At 36.6% G+C, this 23,980-nt stretch overlaps 1 protein-coding gene across 3 annotated transcripts in view; it reads left to right on the forward strand.

The window, feature by feature from the left end:
• The window catches only part of LOC108155045 (furin-like protease 1), a 165,118-nt gene that overhangs the window by 60,268 nt on the left and 80,870 nt on the right, over window positions 1-23,980 (forward strand). For all 3 annotated transcript variants that reach the window (XM_017285618.2, XM_017285620.2, XM_033389268.1), the window contains 2 exons: window positions 4,106-4,169; window positions 21,998-22,030. The gene's annotated coding sequence lies outside the window, so the exon portion shown is untranslated. The remainder of the gene's footprint in view (window positions 1-4,105; window positions 4,170-21,997; window positions 22,031-23,980) is intronic.

Genomic DNA, 23,980 nt, shown 5'->3' on the forward strand with positions numbered 1-23,980 from the left:
CGACAGCGACAGCGACACGTAACGTCCGAGTAATCTAATAAATATGACAGTGTTTATGTGTTTATATGGCAGCGGCAGGTGGCAGGTTGTAGGTGGCATGTGGCCGAGTGGCACAAACAATAAATCACCATTAAAGAGAGAGCGAGAGCTGCCTTTCATTAACGGATTTCAGCGTTCATCCAAAAACTATATCCAGGAGCCGTGTGTGACACTAATACAGTCGATGGCGTGGCGTGGCACGGCGTGTCGTGGCGTGGCATGCACCTATCATGAAAATATTTGCACAAAATACACAAATATTTTAAGCCGCATTTTGACAAAGGACTTGGCACACGACGGGTAATGAATTCTGACAGCGCAGGACACGGAATGGCAGGGAATAAAGCTCTATGCTCTCAATGCAAATATGACAGGAAAGGGCTTTTGTTTTTCCAGGACTCTCTCTCCATACAGGAGAAGGATATGGAGGAACGTGGGGCAAGTGGGATATGGGTTTTTGTTATTTGTATAAACAAATATATAAACTGTAGCCTCCTCGTCGGCCTCCTCCTGCCATAAAAACGGATTACGTGGCAAAATGTTGTTCCGTTTCACAGGATCCCGAATACAGTTTTGTGGTATAACGTTGGGGATTTTATATGGGCCGCACGGATTTTAGAGGTGAGAATCGGTAATGTTTGCGCCATCCAAAAACTAATTGCACTTTGCGGTCCGGCTGTGTGTGCATTATCGAGGGGCGGGGAAAGCGGTGGGCGTGTGGATTATTTTGAATGCCTGATGGGATTACAAAATGCACTCAAATCGAAGAGGTATGATTGATTCCGAAGGGCAAGCGGCATAGGATTTAATGGAAACCACAATTTATTGATGGGGATTATTTTATTTACAGCGATTGAGAGTGGTTTTATGTTCCGAAAGGGATGGATATCTATGAACGTACGAGTTTTCGATGGGGCAGCTCGCCTAAGGGAAAATATTTGGGGGATATTTCGAGATATTTTGTGCTGGAAATTATATTTTCGGAATATTCGCTTAAAAGTTGTAGTTTTAGGTTATTTTTCAAATGTTTTCGGGGTGGAAATATTCTTTCTGCTTCTGAATAAAGGCAAACACTAATAGTAATAAAAAAATATAAAAAAAAAAATTAGAAGCAAATTTTTTTAAATTTAAATCATTAAATGTAAAATGTTATAAATAATTATTTATAACAAAATAACTTAATAAAAAATAATTTATAAAAGAATAACTTGATAAAAAATAAAAAAATAATTATTTGTAAAAATTATAAAATAATTATTTATAAAAAAAAATAATTTATAAAAAAATAGTTTATAAAATAAATAGTTTATATAAAAAAATGGTTTATAGAAAAAATTAAATAATTTATAAAAAAAATTAAATAATTTATAAAAAAATATAATTTATAAAAAAAAATAATTTATAAAAAAAAAATAATTTATATAAAAAAAAAATTTATAATGAAGAAATAGAAAAAATTGGTAAAAAAAATACATAAGTCAGAAGTACAACAAATTATGTAAATAAGAAATAACATAAATTAATTAAAAATATAAAAAGTCAATAAACAAGTAAAATAAATAATTAAAACGCATAAAAATAGTAGAAAATTTATAAATTAAGAAAATAGATGAAAACTACCAAGTTTTCGGATGTTTCTTAAGGTTTCTTTAAGGGTTAAAGAAAATAATCGAAATTCAACAGAAACCAAAGTTTTTGTACCTAAAAATATTGAGATTACTTATTCAATAAACTCCTCAAATGAAATCTGATAAATCTATAATCTCTAAAAGCAATATTTAATGTTTATTCATCTCAAGAAATTATAGAACAAATAACCATTCCTGTCGCTCTTAAGTGCCGACAACTTGTGTTTATATGGCCATCGGATGTTTATTTACTTAGCTGAGAAATATGAAATGTTAATTAGTTTTGTTGCACTGGCAACTAATTTACAAATTACCTGTATGCCGAGTGCCAAATGCTAATCAAATGATTTCATTAGAAATATGGCAGCAGAAGCCAGGCAGTCGGCTCTTATCATCAATTCACGTCACACACACATCGCAGCAGAGGGGAAGCACAAGTGGCATTCACTAACTAAGCAACTAATTAGTAGAGCCAGGGCAATTAGCAGTAATTAAATCATATTCAAAACAAGGTACCACCAGCCCGTATATCTCTGGCAATTCCTTTTGCTTCCTTCGTGTTTGTCTAAGCCCCATCCATCCATCCGTCCATCCGTCCATCCATCGACAAGGACTTAACCATGCCTCACAGAGGCAGAAGCAAATCGTTGCTGCCTCTCTGACCTGCCACAAGAAAACAGACAGACCTGCCACAAATGAAATGATAGACAGAAGATGGAATGAAAGATGCAAGAGGGTCTGCTGCTGCTTCCAACACTTGACACACATCCTAGATCCTAGATCCTAGACCTCTGCCGCAAGACGACAGCAAAATCAACAAAAGCCTTAGCGAAAAAAACAACATATAGATGGAGTGGGTTAAAGGACGGCGGGTCCTGCTTCCGTTTCTTCTCTGTGGATGTCCCGGTTTTGCGGGCAAACACCTTTTGCCAAAGGATTTCATGCGCTACCTTCTTTATGCTGCAGATAAAAACCAAAAGCCAGCCGAAAGCAGCAGCATCTTGTGCAATTTTTACAACTGTTGGTCATTGGATGCGAATGCGGAAAGGGTATATGGGTTTTCAAGCAAAGAATGTGACATGTAGGGAAGGAACAGAGAGAGTGAGAGAGAGGGCGAGGGAGGGAGAACTTGGCAGAGGAAGTAGTTGTTTCAGGGGAATGTGTATTTTCTGTTAGAAAAAATATTGGTAAGAAGATTTTTTAAGAAGAACAAAAATCCCTGAATGGATGTTCCTGCATGTGCCTCGATAAAAACGTTTCAACATTTTTTTTTTGGCAGTATAAATACTAAATTCATAGTGGTTTATACTCTATGAAATATATATGTATTTATTTATTCATATTATTTTATTTATACGTATTTTTTATTATTTATATTTTATTTATTTTTTAATATGTATTTTTTATTAGTTTTATTTTTAAAATTTAAAATTTATATTTATTTTTATTTATATAATTTTTTTTATTTATATGTATATATTTTTATTTATATTTATATATCCCCCACCAAAGCACTCAAAGGGTATCCCTCAGTCGACTTTAGTTTTCTTCCTGTTTCGTTTTTTTTTTTGTTGCCTGTTTATAAGAAGATTTGTTGGCTTTTCGCTGTTTGTTGCTGTTGCTGCCGTTGCTGCTGTTTATGTTTGGCATTTAAATTCTAAGCGCCCTGCAGTTTATTGGGTGTGAAAAATCCCCAGCCAGCAAAGTTTTCCCTCAAAGGGAAACTCAGAGACACAGAAAGAGAGAGGAGAGAGCAAAAGGACGGATACAGGCGGAAAGGGAAAATGAAAGAGTGAAAGCTGCTGCTGTTGCAAGTCCTTCTAGTATTTGATTTGCACTTGGACTTCGATTTCTGCTGTCACGTCTTGTGGAAGGACTTCCCTCGGCAATCGACCCTTGAACTGAACTGCAATTCTCTCTGTCTCTCTCTCTCTCTCGCCACTTGAGCTCTGCTCAGTATAGTGTTTCAGTATCGATTGCTCTAGAACAGGGGGGGGACGGACCTTTTTAGCACATTTTTGTTTTAAAGTTTTCCACACGAAAACTTTCTCTAAAAAAACCCACAAAACTTTCGTCTGAGAAACCGTCGCAATGCACAAAAAAGTAGGCAACAAATTAGGGTTTAAATATAGTACAAAAACGTTTACTTCGAGGCACATTAAAGGAATATTATTATGTGCAAAGAACAACAAAAAGTTGGCGTTAATTTCCAGCGAATAGATCGGATAAATCTGAGTGAAAATAAAAATTTTACGAATATTTGTTGTGTGTGTGGGTGGGCGTGGCGCCCCCCCTCCTTCTGTAAATAAAACTAATTGAGTCTGTCATGCCCTCATTTTTGCCTATCTTTTCTCTTTATATAATGCGAAAACTTTTATTTATATACAAATTTTCCCTCTTTCTCTCTTTCTCCCTTTTTTTTGTGTATCTTTTTCTAGTCTGAAGTCGGTCTGAAAGTCTGAAGTGTTTTCCTGGACTTTTCCTACGCTGCTCCATCAAAATGTAAGTCTTAATTTATGCTTGAAAGGAGATTTTTCTCTCTCTCTCTCTGTGTGTGTGTGTGTGGGTGTGGGTGTGTGTTTTGTCTGTGTTTTCGCAAATGAATGTTGGGAAAACTTTTCAGTCAATGCCTTCGAAAAGTTATTTGTTTAGGGGCCAAGACATGGTGTCTGAGTGGAAGACAGCAGACGGAAGGCGCTACCGGGTATGTGATGGAGAGAGAGAGAAAGAGTGAGAGAGAGAAAAACAAAGAACCAAATGATGACAAATGATAAATGATTTTCTATCCCAAAAGGCCAAAAGAGCGAGTGTCCATGACAGGGGGCCATGGAATTAGGAATGGAAATTAAGACAGTTTTTGGTTGTGTATTTAAAAGAGATTTTCGTTGTAGATGTGTATTTTCAGAGATACATATGATAATGAGAACAAAAGTTTAAAGGAAAATGAAAAGAAAGAAGAATTTAAACGAAAAAAGGCACAAATTTAAATAGAATAATGATTAAGGAATAAAAAATACAAATAAAATAAATACAAAATGGAAAAAGATAATGAAAAATAACAAGAATTCAAATAAAATACCAAAATAAAAAAAGCCAAAATAAAACGTTAATAAAGAAATAATCATAATAATAAAGGAATTAAAAGCTACAAAAAATAGAAAAGAGCAATATAATCAATAAATAATAAAAAATAAATAAAAAAACTAAATAATAAATAATAAAGAATAAATAATAAAAAATAAATAATAAAAAATAAATCATAAAAAAAAAGTTGTAAAAAATAAATAAATTAGTAAATACTATAATAAAAACTAAGACAATGTTAAATAAAATTTTAAAAATGATGTAATAAAATGGCAAACAAAGTTAATGGTAAAACAAGAGTAACCTAAAAAAGAAACCTAAAAAAAAGGATACAAAAAAAAATAGTTAAAAAAAAGAAATGAGAAGAAAAATTAATGTTTATTTATAGTCCTGTATAAATCGTGCCCTGAGAGGGGACTTAGTACAAATTTGTACCCTCAAATGATTGAAACTCCTCCTAAGTCTTATTGTGTCCTTCCGCGCTACTCCTTCCATATATCACAATTTCTATAAGCTTCTTTGCCATTGCACATTAAGGAGCATAAGAGTATTTTCTGGTATCCTATCAACGAGACAGATGGCAAGGGAGGAGGACGGAGGACCTTTCGCATTGTCATAACAATAACAACAAAAACCAAGAGACAAAAAATTCGAAAAAAAGGAACACATTTTCATGTTATTGTCAGAGAGGGAGAGAGAGAGAGAGACAGAAAAATGTCAAAATATTTTTCTTTCAGCCAAAATGTTTTGCAAATAAGTCAGAAGGAAAATTCTAAAGAACTGGATGGCGAAATGGGTAGCCAGAGGGAAGGGTCTTGGGGATAACTACAATCACTTGATTCCTTGATGATCTGTCAAAGAAAAACAACAAAGTAAATGACATTTTTTTTTGGAAAAAATCCCATGGCACAAATGATGGTACTTTGCGTAATGAAATGAGTATAAATTCCCGAATACTTAAGAGTGCGTGATATATATTTTTGTTTGCGGTAATTTTAAAACCATTAAAGAAAACATTAAATGGCCTTAAGAGCTGGCCCTAAGTTATGGCCAATGATTAGACCAAAGTATAAAAAGAGCAAAGCCCGCACAACCATAAATAAGAGAGAAAAAAAAGGGAAAGCGAGAGAGAGAGTAAAACCCGAAAGAATTGTAACATAAAAACGTCTGTTTTTCCGCTATAATTGGCCACATATTTTGTTGGCCTGCCCTCCGAAAATCGTACAGGTACAGTGTGGGGATTTTGCGGCAGTTTGTGTGGCAAAGGATGCATACATCCTGCCAACTGGAGCACTGGTTTGGGGCCCTATCAATATATGTACGAGTGTATTTCAGGGCAAACGAAAACCCACCGCCCAAAAAAAAAAACGGAACAGCCACAACTATTGCCGTACCTATTTCTATCTTCCATCTCCTATCTCCTGGCCCTGCCTATCCTTTCGGTTCGGTTCGTTTCGTTTCGTCCTATTCCCAGTTTGATGTTTGTTATGGAAATCCAAGCAGGAAGCCTGAATGGTAATAATTTTGTAGATAGTTCCGTTGGGGGTTTTTGCCGGCCGTCGGCCCTGGGCCCGTGGATGGCAGAGAGGATATCACGTAAATGGAAATGAGCCCAAAAGGAGATTTGTTACCGAGAGAGATTTGTGACCTGATGAATAGAAATTGAAGTGCAGGCAGGTGGAAAACCTCTGAATGGGTGAGCAAATTAGAGGGAGCTGCAAATGGGAGCTAAAAATGTGTACAGTTTAGAGGGAAGGATAGGTGGAAGTCGTTTCTATATTTGTTGGTTTCGACCTCATGTGGCATACAAATATTCAATTTTTATTTATTTTCCATTGAAGATGAGATGCATCTTAAAATACTACCATATTTTTCCTCCATTTTGTATTGAGTTTTTAGTATTTTTCATTACTTTTTTACTAGCATATATTTTTTGTATTAGTCCCAAAAACTTAGATAAATTTTTTGTGTTATTTTTTCTAGTATTTTTGGTATTTCTTTTTGGTACTTTTTAGTATAGATTGGGAGTGCATTTTTAGAATTAATGTTTAGATTTATTTCAGTAATTTAAGTATTTAATTTTTTTTCGTATATTTTTTAGTATTTGTTTTTCAAAGTAGTTATGTTTAGTAAATTTAAGTATTTTTAAGTATTTCTTAAGTTTTTGTTTAGTATTTTTTTAGTATTTTTGTTTAGTATATTTTAGTATTTTTGCTTAGTATTTTTAAAAATTCTTGTTCAGTATTTTTCAGTATTTGAAAATATTTTTTTTTTAGTTAATTCTTTTTCTGTTAAACTTCTTTTCTTTGTAGTATCAATCTATAATTTTAGATTAAATCTCTAGTATTTTTTTTTAGCATGCTTTTAGTATGCATTAAGTATTTTTTAAAATTTTTATATTTAGTTTATTTACCAGCAGTTTACGTTTTGCAATAACAATTTAAAGACTTTTCCTGCCCAAAGTAAATTTAAAGATAATAAAAGAAAAGAGAACTAAACCGAGGGAGAGAGAGAGAGAATTGTGTAGAAATGGGAATAGGAATTGAAATGAATGAAAGGACAACACACAAATTGGCAAATGTCGATGATAGAGATTTCGGTCCTCAGCTGCAGAAAAGATACAAGAACTAGAAAATGGCAATTCCAAAAGGCAACCAGAGACACAAACACACACATAAAGTGGAAAGACTTGTAGGACTTGGCCGAAGGATCTGCAAGCTCTATGTCGACGAGTACTATCTGCATTTCTATACATAGAGAATATGTGGGAGTTTGTGTCTCTTTTGCTCCTTCAAACATATTGGCAAATGTCGCTTGTGCAGTCGTTATAAAACAAACACTGGGCACACAGGACATACAGGACGCATACACAATGCTCTCGTCTTCATGCAATTCTAATAATATAAACTTTACATAAATGTTTTCTTTGCAAATAGAAACGAGTTCACAGAGACAGAAAGGGTGGGTGAAATGGGGGTCGAGTGGGGTCAGGGTGTGTGTGTGTGTGTGTGTGTCGGAGGGTCGTCCTCTCGGTCGCTTCTGCTGAGCTGGCAATCGCATTGCAGTTTGTCAGTCAGCTTTCTGTCTGAAGCGGCTTTTTATTTCACAAATAGTTTTCGGGGGTATTCCGCAAAAGGGTATTTCTCGTCGCAGAATGGGCGTATAAGGCTTCACAGAGTCAGCATTTTATTTACGGGATATCCCCCCACCAAACGTGTCACACATGTCGTATGATTGATTTATGTTGCACATCAAATTGTTGCACTTTTCTGTGACTTTTTCGTGACTTGTGTGTGTCATATTTTTGGTATATCCCCCCAAAAAACAAACCCCAAGGCCCCCAGCTGTTGGGTAGGGACATAATAATTAGAAAATGATTGATGTGTGCTCTGGCATCGAAGTGGCTTGAAATTAAAGGTTTCCCAGCCATTTTGGGGAGCGAGTGGCCTTCTGCTGTGACTGTGACTGTGACTGGCCTCCTGGCCTAATTGAAACATCCTTGAGCTGCTGTCAGACACAGAGAGCAACAAATAAATATAGACCCAAACACAAGGGCAGACCACACACCTGTACGTGCCCCCAACACACGTCCTCTGTGGGCCAGGGACCACGAAATGGCAAACATTTCCCCCCACCCCCTGTGGTTATTCCATAGTTCAAATTTCCGCTATGTCCCCTGTGGCTCCAATAAATAATCTATAGAAAAAACCGAGTACGAATGGTTAAACAAATAAAAATAAAATATAAAATCCATGATGCGGAGAGCGACTTTATTTTCTAAGAGTTTTCTTTGACGGAGGTTTTCACTGTATTTCAATCAAAAAATACAGCCCCACAAATGGCCGGAAGGCCTTTGGTAAGAAATGTGTACAGGTCAGCCATAAACTGGAGGTCAATCGGTTCCGTTTTGTGGTCAAAATTGTTTCTTTTTTGTAGATTTTTAAGACGTGATTTGGTAGCAAAAGGTGTGGCAGAAAACTCCTTATTTAAAGGAAATTTCATTGATTTTTGGATTTCCTTGGATAAACCCTTTCTTAAGCCACAATTTTGGCAGTATTTTAAGCCATCTGTAACTCTAATTGACCACGCCCTTTTGGCGCCGAAAAAAACGGCACAATTTGAGGAGATTTATGTGGTGTATTTTTGTATTGTTTGGCTTTTTATATATCGCATATCGCAGATCGTATATTACTTTTATTGCCAGGTGGCGCCGCACACCTAAAAATGGAGCATAAATCTACCCAAAAGTTGAAAGGGCTAACAATCGGCGGGAAAAACCCCCATGGCATGACTTCCCCGCCGGATATTGAAAATCCAATTAAAACTGGAAAAACAGCCCCCACCACACACCGATAAATAGCCAATCAATCCAGAATCGCATTAATACATCATAAAAATGTGTACAGTTTTTCAGATATTTACCAGCAAGGGTTCAAAACATCTGTTGTTTGAATCCTGGGCGAAAAAAAAATGGAAAGCCAGTCGATAGGAGGATAAATATTTCATTATTTATATGCTGTTACGCCACCTGGCTCTCTCTCTCTCTATCTCTGGCGATGGCATCTCTCACTCGTGCACCTGTTTTGGCATTTCAGTATTTATTTAGTTTTTTAATTCAATTGAATTTCCATTAACAAATTGGTGGAACGCCCCCCGCCAAAACATTTATGGAGCGATGTTTTTATTTCTTTTGTGCTTTTCGGCACGTAAAATAAACAGGAAAATTTTCTTTCAGTCAATAGCAAAACATTCCATTGAATAATCACATTCGCGATTTTATTTTGATGTTTTTCTCATTTTTGGGTTTATTTCTATGAGTTTTTTTGATTTTTATTTCTATGATTTTTAGCAAAAAGTTAATTTGGTAAAGGTATTTAATGACGAGTATTTAAAGGCTGGGGGAGGTACATTTAGGGAAGAGAAAGTTAAGGATTTTGGGATAAAATACACATCATTTATAAGTTAATATTTTTGGATTTTTAAATTTTTTTTTTTCTTCAATTATTTATTCATTTTTTTATGGTTTAAATAATAATTTAAAAATCTAGACAAATATTAATTAAATAAATAATAAATGTAATTTAATTTTCCTTTTTCTATGACATATTTTTCCTTTGTAAATTTTATAGCACATTTTCTCTGAATTTTGCTTATTTCCTTTTGCATTCATTTTCCATCATCATCCAGCCAAGAAAACCAAATTTTCCACACTTTGTGGTGTAACCAGAAGAGCACTTTACGTGCAATCAGGCTTCATTTACCTCTCTCTCTCTCTCTCTCTCTCTCTCTCTCTCTCTCTCTCTCTCTCTCTCTCTCCCTCTGCCTTCCCTGTCGTTGGGAGAGCTGCCAACTCTTGAAACAAAGCCATATCTTAGTACCATTTTTGGCGAGGCTTCTCTGTTGAATTATAAACTGCCTTCATTAGAGATTCATCCAACACCTTGACCGCATGACAAGCTGGAAAATTGAGGTGTTGAGCAGAGAGCAGAGAGCTGAGAGAATCCTTTGCCACATGCCACACTCGGAGCTTGCCTTGCTGTCTCTGTCTCTGTCTCTGTCTCTGTCGCTCGGGGGATTTCAAGGCCTGGCCCCATAAATTGTGTTCAACTTTCAAACCAATTAACCCACAAATTTTACACTCAATTAGAGCTGTCTCTTTTCACTCGGGACTCGTTCTGTTTCTCTCTGCCAACTATCTCTCGTACTTTTAATAATTTATAATTTATTTTGCCCTGACAACCCGCCACCCCCCCAACAATTAGTCCTGGCTCCGCTTTGCAGAGAAGTAAGAAAGAATAAAAATAAATTAATAATTGAATAAGTTACTCATTAGAGAGGAGTAACAGGGATAACAAACTGTCGCTCTGTCTCTCCGTCTCTGTCTGTTATCTAACCTTAACATGCAACATTAAGTGGCATCATCATCTTGCCTCTCTCTCTCTCTCGCTCTCCCTTCCTCTGTTTGTCTGCGTTTCCATGCTGCGTGAATTTGTCACCATTTTGTTGTGCGGAGGGAAACGTAAGTTGTTTTTCCTTCCTTCGTTATTTTTTTCTTTGCTGTTTCTGTGTGTTTTTCCCGGGTACTCCCTTGGTTTTTCCTTAGTTTCCTTTGGCTTTTTCCTTAGTTTTCTCTCTGCTCTGTGCCATCTTGTCATTTATCAATCATAAATGCTGCTGAGTGACTGCTGGGAGTCTCATTAATGTTTTGCGCTTGCTGGCAACCCTGGCTGGCTATCTCCCTCTCTCTCCCTCTCTCTGCCATTTTTTTTTTGCGTAATTGCTTTATGCCCTGATTTATGCTTATCTTTAGTCATATTTTTACATTTACCTTTTTATCACACCCGCACCATCGGGTGGGGGCAGGGGTCATGGGGTTCTGCCAGAGTTGACCTAATTTCATTGAACTTAATTTTGTGTGTGTCTGTCTGAGTGTGTGTGTGTGTGAGGAAGGTACTGTATACAGGGTGCCTTTTATCCCTGCGTTGTAAAATGCATTTGGTCGTTTGGTCGTAGAACACCCTGTTTATTCGTGACAATCATCATAAAATTGGCATTAGACGAATAGCTTCACCTGATGATGGCTCAACGCTGCACATTCTACATGTGGCTACCGATGGGGCATCGCGTGACGAGCGATGTTTATCCATGAAAAGTGACCATCAGGACGACGTCTAAACGAAAGTGGAGGAGCACATATTTATGGCCCACTCTTGGGGATTTTAGATGGCATCTGTTTCTCTCTTTAATGAGAAAAGTCACCCAGCAATTAATTGTCACTCATCGGAAATGGTTTTTCATGTTGTGTTTGCTCTTTTCCCAGGTGTTTTTTCGAGTGGAAGGACATGATAAATGTAGAAAAATAAAGGAATGGCATGGGAAAGGAATGGGATGGGAGTATGAATAGAAACAGGATAGATATAGGATGGGGATATGAATGGAACTGAAATATAATTGGAATGGGAATCAGAATTTCCGATTTACCTGTAGGAACCCAAGATCCACTTGAAATATATCTTTTGAAACCTGTTTAGGAACTGTTATTCAATGAAAATTGTCGAAAAAATACACTTTGAGTCAAAAACAAGACAAAATTGTATATCGTACCCATAAGAACTCAGGATCTACCAGACAAAATTCTTCGAAAATGAAATATATGCAGGATAATGATGTTAAACTTATGAATCCAAGGTATGAATTTAATCGCACCATAACCAAAGGAACTCGGTAACTAGTCGAAGGATTTAGGTGAAAATAAAATAAATATTAAATAATGATGATTTAACATAGAAACTTGTAGTTTTTGAACCATCACTGCATCATTTTAGGCATTATAACCTTAAGAACTCGGGAAATAGTTGATAGATTTCAATATAAATGGAATATTTTCTGCTTGATAAAGTTAAATGCATAAATTTAAGTTTTTACTGCAAAATAAAAATCGGAATTTCTTTTGAAATTCTGTGAAAAATTCCAGCACACAAAAAGTGCAATTCCAATTTTATTCACAACATTTCTAATGCCGTTGCATGGAAACTAGACAACTAACTCTAGAGAATGTACGAGTATTTCCATCAAGTTTTTCATTTTGTCTGGCTTTTTATTGTATGTCATACACTCATACACACAGATATGGGGAGAGAGAGAGATGGACACAGGGAGAGGACTGTCAGACAGACAGACAAACGGAGAGGAAAACTATTTAAATATAAAAAATCCCTAGCATACTTTAAGGCTCAGCAACAGAAAAGAAAGCATCCGAGTCAGAGTCAGGGGCACACAAGGGGCACGTGGCACCAGGCAGGAGGGCGCTTAAAGAAACAAAGAATTTCAATTTAAGCTTCATGCATTGTCCATCTCTCTCTCACTCTCTTATTTCTATCTCGTTCTCTCTCTTTTGTAAGCTATTGTTGCATGCATTTAGGTGTTGCAAGCACGTACGCATGCAGCACACAGAAAGAGATACACTCTCCATCTCTCTCTCTCTCTGTGCTTGTCCTGTCCCTCCTTGCAACTTGTTCTATTTATGCTTTAATGAAAACAACAACAACACTAGAAGCGGGGGGCAGAATGGGAAAAGACTGAGGATGAAATGTTGCAGCTAAAGTCTCTGCAGATTAATGCCGAGTCACGCAGTCCAAAAGAGAAACAGAGAAACGCAGAAACCGAGAGATAGACACAGGAAGAGAGATGCCGCTCACCGCTTGACTGTACTTTTATTTAATTAGAACTGAAGCAAAATGCTACAGAGGGCAGGCATCCGCCTGTGCCACCAGAAAACCAGCAAACCACATTCCAGTATTCTCTTTTTGCGGCCACTATTCTTCCTTTGGGGAATTTACTTTCATATTCCTTAACTGCGAGTATTTTATGCTCCTCCATGGTCTCTTTTTTTCCATGAATCTCCTTTGCTTAAATATTAATTATGGCACATTTTATGCGTATTATATTTCCATTATAATATTTATTATTATTATCCATTCGTCTCGTGGGAATATATTTCTCTGTTCTTAAGTGATCCTTGAGCTCCATTCTGGAATAGGAATAGACTTCCACTTTTTTTACTTTCCATTTCTATATTTTTTTTTATATTTTATATTTCCATTTAGTTATATTTGTATATTACTAGGAGAGCCAACCCCCTGCTCACTCGCTTCGTTCGGTCGTGCCTTTATGAGTAAAATTTCGGTCGATGACGACTCACAAATTTTTTATATAATATTAATTAATATTTTTTTATTCATATTTTTTATTAATATTTTTTTGTATTAATCTTTTTTTTATTAATCTTTTACCTAATACAATTTTTTGTATTATTTTTTTATTTATTAATATTTAGTTTATGAATATTTAATTTATGAATATTTAATTTACAAATATTTTATTTCTTCATATTTTTATTATTAACATTCTATTTATTTTATTAATATTTTATGTATTAATATTTTATGTATTAATATTTTATGTATTAATATTTTATGTATTAATATTTTAATTATTAATATTTTATTTATTAATATTTTATTTAATAATATTTCATTTATTAATATTGAATTTATTCTTATTTTTTCTATTAATATTTTTTGTAATAATATTTATTTTTATTAATATTTTATTTAATAATATTTTATTTAATAATATTTTATTTATTAATATTTTATTAAATAATTTGATCCATTCCTTCCCTCGAAAGAGCTTCTCCGAATGAGCTGCCAATCAACTTCTTCTTTTTGACACCCGAAGCCTAGAAAAATTAATTGACAGGCGAATTGGCAATGCTATTTTTGTTTAATTGATGTTGGCAATGCCATTGATATGTTCCATTTTGTTATCGCATTGCATTTTAATGGTTCCAGCCTCTGAAATTTGATTGACATCCAAAATTGAAATGCAAATTGCTTTTCCCTTTTTTCGGCATATGCTTTCGAAACTGCAGATTTTCATAACGTGCTCTGATCCGTTCTGACAGTTTGTTTACATAAAAAGCAGAAAACTTTTTAATTAACAAAAAATAGAGATTGAAATTTGCATTTGGATTGGATGCAGGGGCACCAGCAAAACACCACCTGACACTTGTCTCTCGCTTTAAAACGTTTTTGTCGAGCCACACACATGTGCTGTCTCTCTCTCTCTCCCTCTGTCTGTTACACTCACTCTATCTCTCTCTCTCTCTCGTAGCAGCAATTCAATTAGAATTTCTAGGCAGAGTACAGGAGGAGCACAAGAACACACGCACACACATTTTAATTAAATAAATTTTGTGTGTGTTTGCCTGATGCTTGGGCGTCATAAACATTTTGAGAGCATAGTCGTAGCCCATGGAAAATGAAAACATTTAACTGTTGGTTACGTTAGTTTGTCCTCCTCTAACCTGGGGTTAGACGAAGGGCCGTAGACGGTTTGTGTTTGCATAAAATGCAAGGAAATTGCCTCAACAGCAGCAGGAGGAAAAGCCGGAGCCGCAGCGGCAGAAGCCACCGACAACATGGCAACATCGTTTTGTAAAACGTCAACAGATTTGTGCTCTGTGCTGCAGAGTGCTGCACCACATAATCAAATTTAACCTGACTGCCATTCCGACAGAGAAGTACAGACAGAAGGGCAGGGTGGAGTGGTGGAGTGGATGTGGAGGGCTACAGCATTTAATTGAACTTCCTGCATAGTTTTTACCCTCAAACCAAATTCGAAATTCCGACACAGCTGCCGGGGTACAGGGTGCCCTATCCCCCATGCCGTTCATAATGAACTGAACCAATTTGCAATCGCTTTTCGGGTTATAAGAATCCTTATGGTGCAGCATAAATTGCCAGCAGAGCCCCCCGCTTGAGGAATGGAATCCAGCACATATCTAGATACAATGTATGTGTGTGTGAGGGTGCGTGTGTGTGTGTGTGTAATGAGCAGACAATATCCGCAGTGCAGTGTTTGGGGCAATCATTTGATTGAAATAACTTCTCTCGAAGAATGATAGACAGAGAATTTTTCGCAGAGATTATAAGTGCTTGAGGAAGAGGATTTGGTTTGCAGATTACTCTGTTATTACACTGAAACAAGTTTATTTCACATTATTCGTCTCGAATGGTGCAATTTTGGGGCTGCTTTAGATACAAAAATCACAAAAGTCGGTTAATTATTTCACGTGCTCATGTGTTTTTTTCTATTTTTTTTTCACAATTTATTTTTTTATGCTTTTTCTTTAATTTGTGCTATTTTTTTGGAGATTTTTTTGTCGGCTCAAATTTCTGAAGTTGTTTTATTTTAATAGTACATTTTTTTCTGTTTATTTAATTTAAATTTTTGTTTGCATTTTTTTTTTTTTTTGATAGTTATTGTTGTATATTAATTTTTTTTATATTAATTTTTTTAGATTAACTTTTTTTATATAAATTATTATTTTATTTATTATTATTAATTTTTGATGATATTAATTTTTTCTATTCTTTTGTTTTTTTTCATATTTTTTTTTTATAGAAATTTGTTTATTTTAATTTTTGTTCTTATTATATTTAAATTTCTTTCATTTTAATATTTTATTTGCGTTATTTTTTTTAAATTGTTAATTTGTAATTTTTTGTTTCAGTTTTTTTTTTATTAATTTTTATATTATATCTTAGTTTATTTCTGTGTACATCTTTATCTCTTTACATTCTATGCCGCTTTTTGAGCTCAATATTCCAAAATATTTCCCTCAAAATGCTCATATTTATTGCAGCCAAAATATGAATATCCTTAACCCCTTGGCTGCATTCCAAACTCTCTCTCAAATATTTGCCAGAGCCCCAGCACCAGCCACAACACAACTTCAATATTTATACTGCCATCCAAAAAGCGGCAACTAATTAAGCTATTTTTTTATAGCCACCCCACCACCCACTCCATCGGTTAGCCAACTCTGGACTCTGCATCTGCCGCAGGACTCTGCAACGGAGAACGCTTCTGGCCTTTGGTTTTCAATGTGGGTTTGGGTCTTCATGTTATCCTGTGGCTTTCTGGGTTTCATAGTAAATTATTGTTATTATTATTATTTTACGGGGGAGTTGTGCCTTCTGCCAGCTGCAGAGCCTTCTGTTGTTCGTCCTGCTGCTGGTCAGTCGCCAGTGTTGTGGTGTTTTGCGGCGAACGATGAGACAGTGCTGAAATTAAACACTAAGCAGATTTCCAGCTGTGGAAATGCTGCTTTGGTTTTGTGGCTGCAACAGAATTAGGCAACACACAGACGGAATGATAATTATTTATATTTTAAGGAAAATGAAACACAGGCCAAGGCAATTATTCCTCTGTGGCTGTGGCTATGGCGAAGGCTATGGCTCTCCTGCTGCTGTTGCTTAAAGTTTTCAATGGACAAAACGCTCATCTCATGATTTATTGTGTGCCTCGACAAAAACGTGTTTTTTAAAAGCATATTTTTTAATTTTTTAAATATTATGTTTTTTTTTAATGTATTTTCTCCTATGTTTTTATACCCGATACTCAAAATGAGTATTGGGGTATATTAGATTTTTGGTAAAAGTGGATGTGTGTAACGTCCAGAAGGAATCGTTTCCGACCCCATAAAGTATATATATTCTTGATCAGCATCAATAGCCGAGTCGATTGAGCCCTGTCTGTCTGTCCGTCTGTCCGTCCGTCCGTCCGTCTGTCCGTCCGTCCGTCTGTCCGTCTGTCCGTCCGTCCGTCCGTCCGTCCCCTTCAGCGCCTAGTGCTCAAAGACTATAAGAGCTAGAGCAACGATGTTTTGGATATCGTTGTTCTGTGATATGTCACTGCTACAAAAATATTTCAAAACTTCGCCCCGCCCACTTCCGCCCCCACAAAGGACGAAAATCTGTGGCATCCACAATTTTAAAGATACGAGAAAACCAAAAACGCAGAATCGTAGAGAATGACCATATCTTTTAGACTGCAGAATTTGAATAAGATCGTATTATTATTATAGCCAGCATAAAGAAAACAATTTCATTTTTTCTCGCCCTGTCTCTCTCTAACACACACGTAGCATAGGTGGCTTTGCTTAGAGTAAAACATTAGCGCCTAGATCTCAGAGACTATAAAAGCTAGAGCAACCAAATTTGGTATCCACACTCCTTATATATCGGACCGAGACGAGTTTGTTTCAAAATTTCGCCACACCCCCTTCTGCCCCCGAAAAGGATGAAAATCTGGGGATATTCACAAATCTCAGAGACTATTAAGGCTAGAGTAACCAAATTTGGTATCCGCACTCCTGTTAGATCTCACTTTAAAACGTTTATCTCAAAATTTCGCCCCACCCCCTTCCGCCCCCACAAAGGACGAAAATCTGTTGCATCCGCAGAATCATTGATAATGACCATATCTATCAGATTGCTGAATCTGGATCAGATCAAATCATTTTTATAGCCAAAAGGAACAAATCAATTTGCACTGGCTACGCAGCCCCCGACGTCACGCTCAGACTGATTTTCTGTCTCTCTCGCACGCACTCTTTGTCGTGTCGTTCAATATTAGCGGCGTCTGCCGGAGGAGAGCCATACTGACTTAGTATCGGGTATAACTGTAGAGTTGCGGTGTCCGCAGCAACTCACAACGTTCCCCCTCGTTTTTTCTTTCAATTTATTTATTTTTTTTTTTTAAATTATATTATATTATATATTTTTTTTATATTTTTATAAATAGAATTTTTTTAAATATTTTTTTAATACTATTATTTTTTATAATTTTTTTTAGCACTATTTTTTTGTTAATACTTTTTGTTTTTTTTATTTTTATTATTTTTTTTAATTTTTTATATTTTTTATTTATTATTATATAATTTTTTTTTATATTAGTTTTTGGTATTTTTTTAATATTATTATTATTTTTTGGTATTTTTTTAATATTATTATTATTTTTTGGTATTTTTTTAATATTATTATTTTTTTGGTATTTTTTAATATTATTATTATTTTTTTTGAATATTTTTGTTACAGTTTTTATTTAATTCTATTTAATTTCTTTATAATTTTCCTGTTTTTTTTTTATCAGAGAGCTGAAAAATATTTTTATTAGCATGAGCATTTTTTGGCATTATTTTTTGGCCCATAAAAAGCGAAACTTTTGCCTCATTTTTACTTTCCTTGCAACAAATAATCAAAACGCTTAGTGGCATGGAAAAGTTTAAGCACCTAAAAAAAAAAGAAAGGAGAAGCAATATTCCGGACGGGGCTTAAAAGAAGAATAAACTCGGTGAAACTTTTGGTTGGAGGCTCCACGATTTAATGCTTCGTTACCTTTATTCTTGTATTTTGCTGCTGTCGAAAAAGTCCGTCGAGTGGCAAGCAGCCCTCGAGCAGCCCTCGGCGCACACAAGTTTAAAGTGGGCTCCACAAAGAAAATTGAGTCGCAGGAACCCGCCCCGTTGCTTACCTTTTATTGTATCTGGGGGATAAAACAATAACTAGAAGATTTATTGTACAGGTGGGGGGTGGCTTCCTCCCGCTTGGGTTCTCTGTTTTCATTAAACCGAAGAGTGTTTGGGCTTTCCACCATCAATTTTCCAGCAAGGTGTGTGCTTACACTTGAGGATACGGAGGCTTCTTCAGAACAACATCCTGCCAAAAGGTTTGAATGATTGGTTGCTTTCTGTAATCAAGTGCAAAACATTGCGGCTCATGTGAGTGGCAGTCCCATAATTATACGCCCCACCACAACGGTGGGGGGCACCTGTAACTGTAGCCTTGCATATGATTATTGGAGTGGCTTGAAGGCCACTTTTGGGGCCACAATTTCTTGAGAAACTCTGCCACATTTTCATTCAGATCTGCTCGCCTCCTGCCACGTTTTAATTGGAGATTTTGCTTTCTTCTCTCTGCTTCGTCTCTGCCTGCGGCAACAAAATCCTTGTGGCAAATATCATTTTAACAATGGCATTAAATGAATTTACATAATTATCTGCAGCTTAACGATGAGAGCGTGTGCCTCCCCCCCTGGGAGACACGTTTTTCTCCACTCAACCCCCAGGGAGGGGTATCTATGATGCATGTGTGACATTAGCCAGGGCTACGCTTATGCGAAATGGGTCTTGCACAGCGGGTGGGTGCTACAGGCGGGGGTTCAAGCCACTTTGGAATGCTTAAGAGCGGATAGAGTATTTACACGATTTAAGATGTTGTTTTAGTCTTGAAAAGGGGTCGAAAAGGGGTTTCGAAATGATGGGGAATAGAATTTGGGAGGAGAAGTATTTGAAAGGAGTATTGGATGGATAGGAAAACGTTTTAGGGGAGAATTTCCATCGAGTAGATGATCTTATAGCAAATTTCCTTCAAATTTGCGAGTTACACTGAGGGATCTTTTGGTTCTTCAAAGAGGAATGCAGCCTTTCGCTTATGGGATTCTATTTCTAGTAGAAAGGCATCCTTTCGCTTGTGAGAATCTGTTTCTAGTATCAAATGTATCCTTTCGCTTATGGGAATCTGTTTCTAGTATGAAATGTATCCTTTCGCTTATGGGAATCTGCCCTCTAGTATGGTACCCTTTCACTTATGGGAATCTCTGTCTAATTTCACTATATATCCATATGCTTTGCCTATGGCAATATTGGAACAATGGAAGTGGCACAAAGGCATGTAAGAACGGGTGCATGAACTAGTTCCAGTTCCAAAAAAGTTCTTTTGGTTGTAGTTCGTAGAGCTAACAGATATTCTGAGATCTAAAGCCTTGAATTTTCCGTAGCAGTAGCTTCAATCTTTTCTTAACGAATATCCCTTTAAAGGACTGCAATCCAATGAGCGAGAAAATCCTCAATTCCAGGCGCCATCCCATCCTCCTTCTGAAAATTGAACTCATTTGGCCATTTGCCAATTAACTTTTTTTTTTTGATTTCTTTATGGGAATCTGCCTTTGGCAGAAAGAGCATTGCCCGATTAGTTATCCCTCCCCCCCATTCCGGCCGCCTTTTGGGGCAATAATTCAAAGCAGCCCGCATGCCACATGCCCCACCATGGATGCAGCTGCAACGCCTGCCTGCCTTCCTGCCTGCCCGCCTGCCACCCTTTTTGGCAGGCCAAAACCACGAAAACTTTGAAAGCCTTTTGGCCGCAGGCTAACAATGTTCGCTTGAACAAACTCTCCCTCTTCGTTGCAGCCCCCTCCCTCTCTGATGAAGGCAGCCACTCTTCCCCTCTGCTTGCCACAGCCGCAACATTGTGTGTCCTGCCGATGCTGCTGTGGCACACACACACACACACACCAGCACAGTTTTGCAGCCACTGATAGTGACATGCAAAAAATGCACAGGCCAAAACACGTACATACCATACCATCATCATTCCATCTCCATGGAATGTCCCCTGACCGCATTTGATTTTCATCTATGCACAACAGCCCTGGCCACCCTGGCAACCCTGGTTGGGCTAAGAACTTTGTTACGCTTTTGTTTTTAGTTGAATTACGCCAAAGCCCATTACGTTACGTTCCTGCTTTCGGGAGGACTCCTCAAACCTCCTCCTCAAACCGTGCGCTCTGTTTGTTAAGTGCTTAATGAACTTTGCTAAACATTGCTTTTGACTTGACTTGACTTGACTTAGCCTGGCCTCTAAACTTTCACACATCTCACTTTCGCTCGGACAAAGTTCTGCCTCCTCCCTCCCCAGGGGGGGAGCCTCTCCCAGAGAAGGTGAGAGCCCCACTTCGTCGCAGAGCGAGAGAATTAGAGCACACGCTTGAGGCTTTATAGAATTTTCCTGCTCATTGCATTTTCCATAATTAATTAGATTTTGCAAATTATTATATTTCATTCGATTTTGAATTTAAGCTTCAATTATTTGATGAATTTCGATGCCAAATAAATAAATAATTATATGCTTAATGTGCAATTTCCACAGAAATCATGGCAATATTTATAGAAAATACCAAAAATCAGGCATGAAATATTTATGTAAAATATAGAACCACAAATTTACCAAAAGTGTATTTTATTCAAATAATTGAGAATAATATTTATTAGTAATTAGATATTTTATTGACAGAAAAATGCATTTGAAATTAGTTTCGTTTTTAAAATTCTTAAAAATATATATAATAATATGGTAAACCTTTGTTTATATTCTTGATCCATTGGCAGCCGCCCCCTTTTCAAATCTACCAAATAAAAAAGGTACCCCCCACTCAGCCGTGAGTGACATTAGACAGTGGGGTCCCCACACTCTCCTCTCGTGTCATTGATGGGCCTTCTAGACAGCTGTCTGTCAGTGTTGTGCCTTTTCGGCTGCCATCTTCCATCTGTGTCTTGTCTCTCCTGTTGCCACTTTTAATGTGCATTCCATTAGCCATCGAATAGAACAGAAAAGAATATATATTTCCACCTACTTTTCTTCGTTACTTTGACATATATTTTTTCAACCCCCTTTTCGTCCTTTTTCTCGGCCTCCTTTTGGGCATTCTTTTAACCTACCTCTCTACCTTTTTCTGGGTCGTCCTCTTGGCCTTCTTTTTGGCATTTTTCTTGGCCATTAGCATAGAATGCCTGCCGTTTAGCTGTCCAAAAAGTTCTTCCTAATTATCCTCCTAAAATAAAGAAAAAAGAGGAATATAGAGAGAGAGAGAAAATTAGGGAGAAAATGCAAATAAAAATTCAGCCAAAGGAAAACCTTTCCTTCTCAATGACAATATGTTGGAAAATATTTTTTTTTATGCATTTTTCATAGGTCTTAAAATCTGTTTAAGCTCGTTTCCATGGAAATTTAATTGTTTTTATTAATGGATTTTCCTCTGTTTTCTTTTTCTATTTGCAGATAAATTTAATTGAAATTGTTTTTTAATATTTGGTAAGTTTTCTAAAACGAAGATACAATTTTTTGATTTAATTATTTTAAGTGTTTGAAAAGAAACAAAACTTAAATTAATGAAAAGAAAAAAAGAGGTGAAAGTTATTTGCATTTAGTGGTATTATTTTTTTATATATTATTTGTATTTAATTTATTTTAATTTTTTTTTTAAATATTTTTTATATTTTTTTTAAATATTATTTTATTTATTTTGTGTGTTTTTTTTAAATTAATTTTTTATTAAGTGAAATTCCAAAAGAAATTTTGATTTTTCTGCTTTACAATTTGTAAGCAATATATTCCGCCTATTAAAAACTTTAGCAATAGTTAACTATGGAAAATTATCGCAAAATTCCCGCCCTGAAAATTTTAAGAAATTCTTTGGTAAAAAAATCGCTTAAATTCTGATTGCATTGCAAATGGGGATAACTTTTTGGGAACCACAGATGACCCCCCACTGCCCCACCCACCGCACAGAGAAGCCTCATTATCCAACCGAAAGGATGCAAATTTTGCAGCAATTTTAATTGCACATCGAATTTAATGCCACAGAATATGCTGGTGGTGCACGTTGGCCCGCTTTTTGGCTCCTAATTGCGCCCAAAAACATTCGCCTGCCCAATGAAGCATGCCGCCCCCCAAGAAGAGCGCTGCATGCCACCATTGGGGATACACTACTCCTATCAGTTTTCCACCATTAAGGCCTCCTCCTATCCGATGCTCCACCTCAAAAGAAAACGCAGATGCAGATGCGAAATGTAATTTGAAAATTTTTGTGCCACGCTGGCGGTAAATTTTCCTTGCCTCGCGTTGCACGCTGATTAAGCCGGAGCCCGCATATCCCCGAAATGCCAGACAGAGACAGAACGAATGGAACTTTTGATGCCAGATGATTGGATTTTTGGCATTCGGCGTTGATTTGCTGCGGCGGAGAGGGGGGGCTGGCTCGCTGGCTGTCTGGCTGGCATTCGTAAAATGTTTTTGGCTTTTCTTCAGCTGCCAAAACCACTGTAGGTTTTGACTAAATTCTGGCTTAATTAACTTCCTCAGTTCGTTGGTGTTTTTGGGGGCGTGGCATGTGGGTAACTCAATTAACAGCTCCTCGATTGCACTTGCAGACGTCTTATCTTTGGCTCCATTCTCCATAGGAATGTGGGATATGCAAAAGATACATTTTCCAGATACTTGTAGGTGTTAATGGGGCTATTCGTTTGTCATCTTTCAGTGTATGAATGGAGTGCTGGGAGTATGGCAAATATTGGGAAATTCCACCTGAAATTGCGTATACGTAGGGTACTCGTGGGCTCCACTTATGCCCACTTTTCAAGGGTTTTTGTGGACGGAAAAGTGTGGCATATTCATTCATCAACTAGAGCTTGAAAAACACAGCCCCAGAGTATCACACACCTTGGAGTGGAGGGCTTCGTTCTGCAACCTTCAGTCACGACCCCTTTTGGGAGAGATCATCATTGGCACGACCTTGGCCAGCGTCTGCTCAGCTCTGGCGTGGCCTCTAACTAATTCTTCTACTCAAAGAAAAGGCCGATCGCCACCTGGAACTGCTTTATTCATCAAACCACTCATCAAAACACTGGTTCGCCCTCGTTCGCTAATGCCTCTGATATCCATTAAATACTAGACAACATATTCTGGAAGTCCTCTGTTAAAAACAACCTCATAAAAACCCTCGACTTGCATCAATATTTAATGAAAATCATTGAAGGGAAAACTCTTTCATTTACCCACACAGAAAGCCTCACACTCTTCCAATTAATAATTGATTTTTCTTTATAGTCGATAGACGTTTCTTTTAATTGGGTTTTTCGTCGAAGTAGAAATATGCCTTTCGAATTTCTTAGAAATTTCGTAACAGAATTTCAATTAAATCAGAAAAAGCCAGAGATGAAAATGAACCAAAAATGTGCCTGCATTTGTTTTAATTATTTTTCC

Source organism: Drosophila miranda, chromosome 2, assembly GCF_003369915.1.
Source record: "Drosophila miranda strain MSH22 chromosome 2, D.miranda_PacBio2.1, whole genome shotgun sequence".
NCBI classification, from domain to species: Eukaryota; Metazoa; Arthropoda; class Insecta; order Diptera; family Drosophilidae; genus Drosophila; species Drosophila miranda.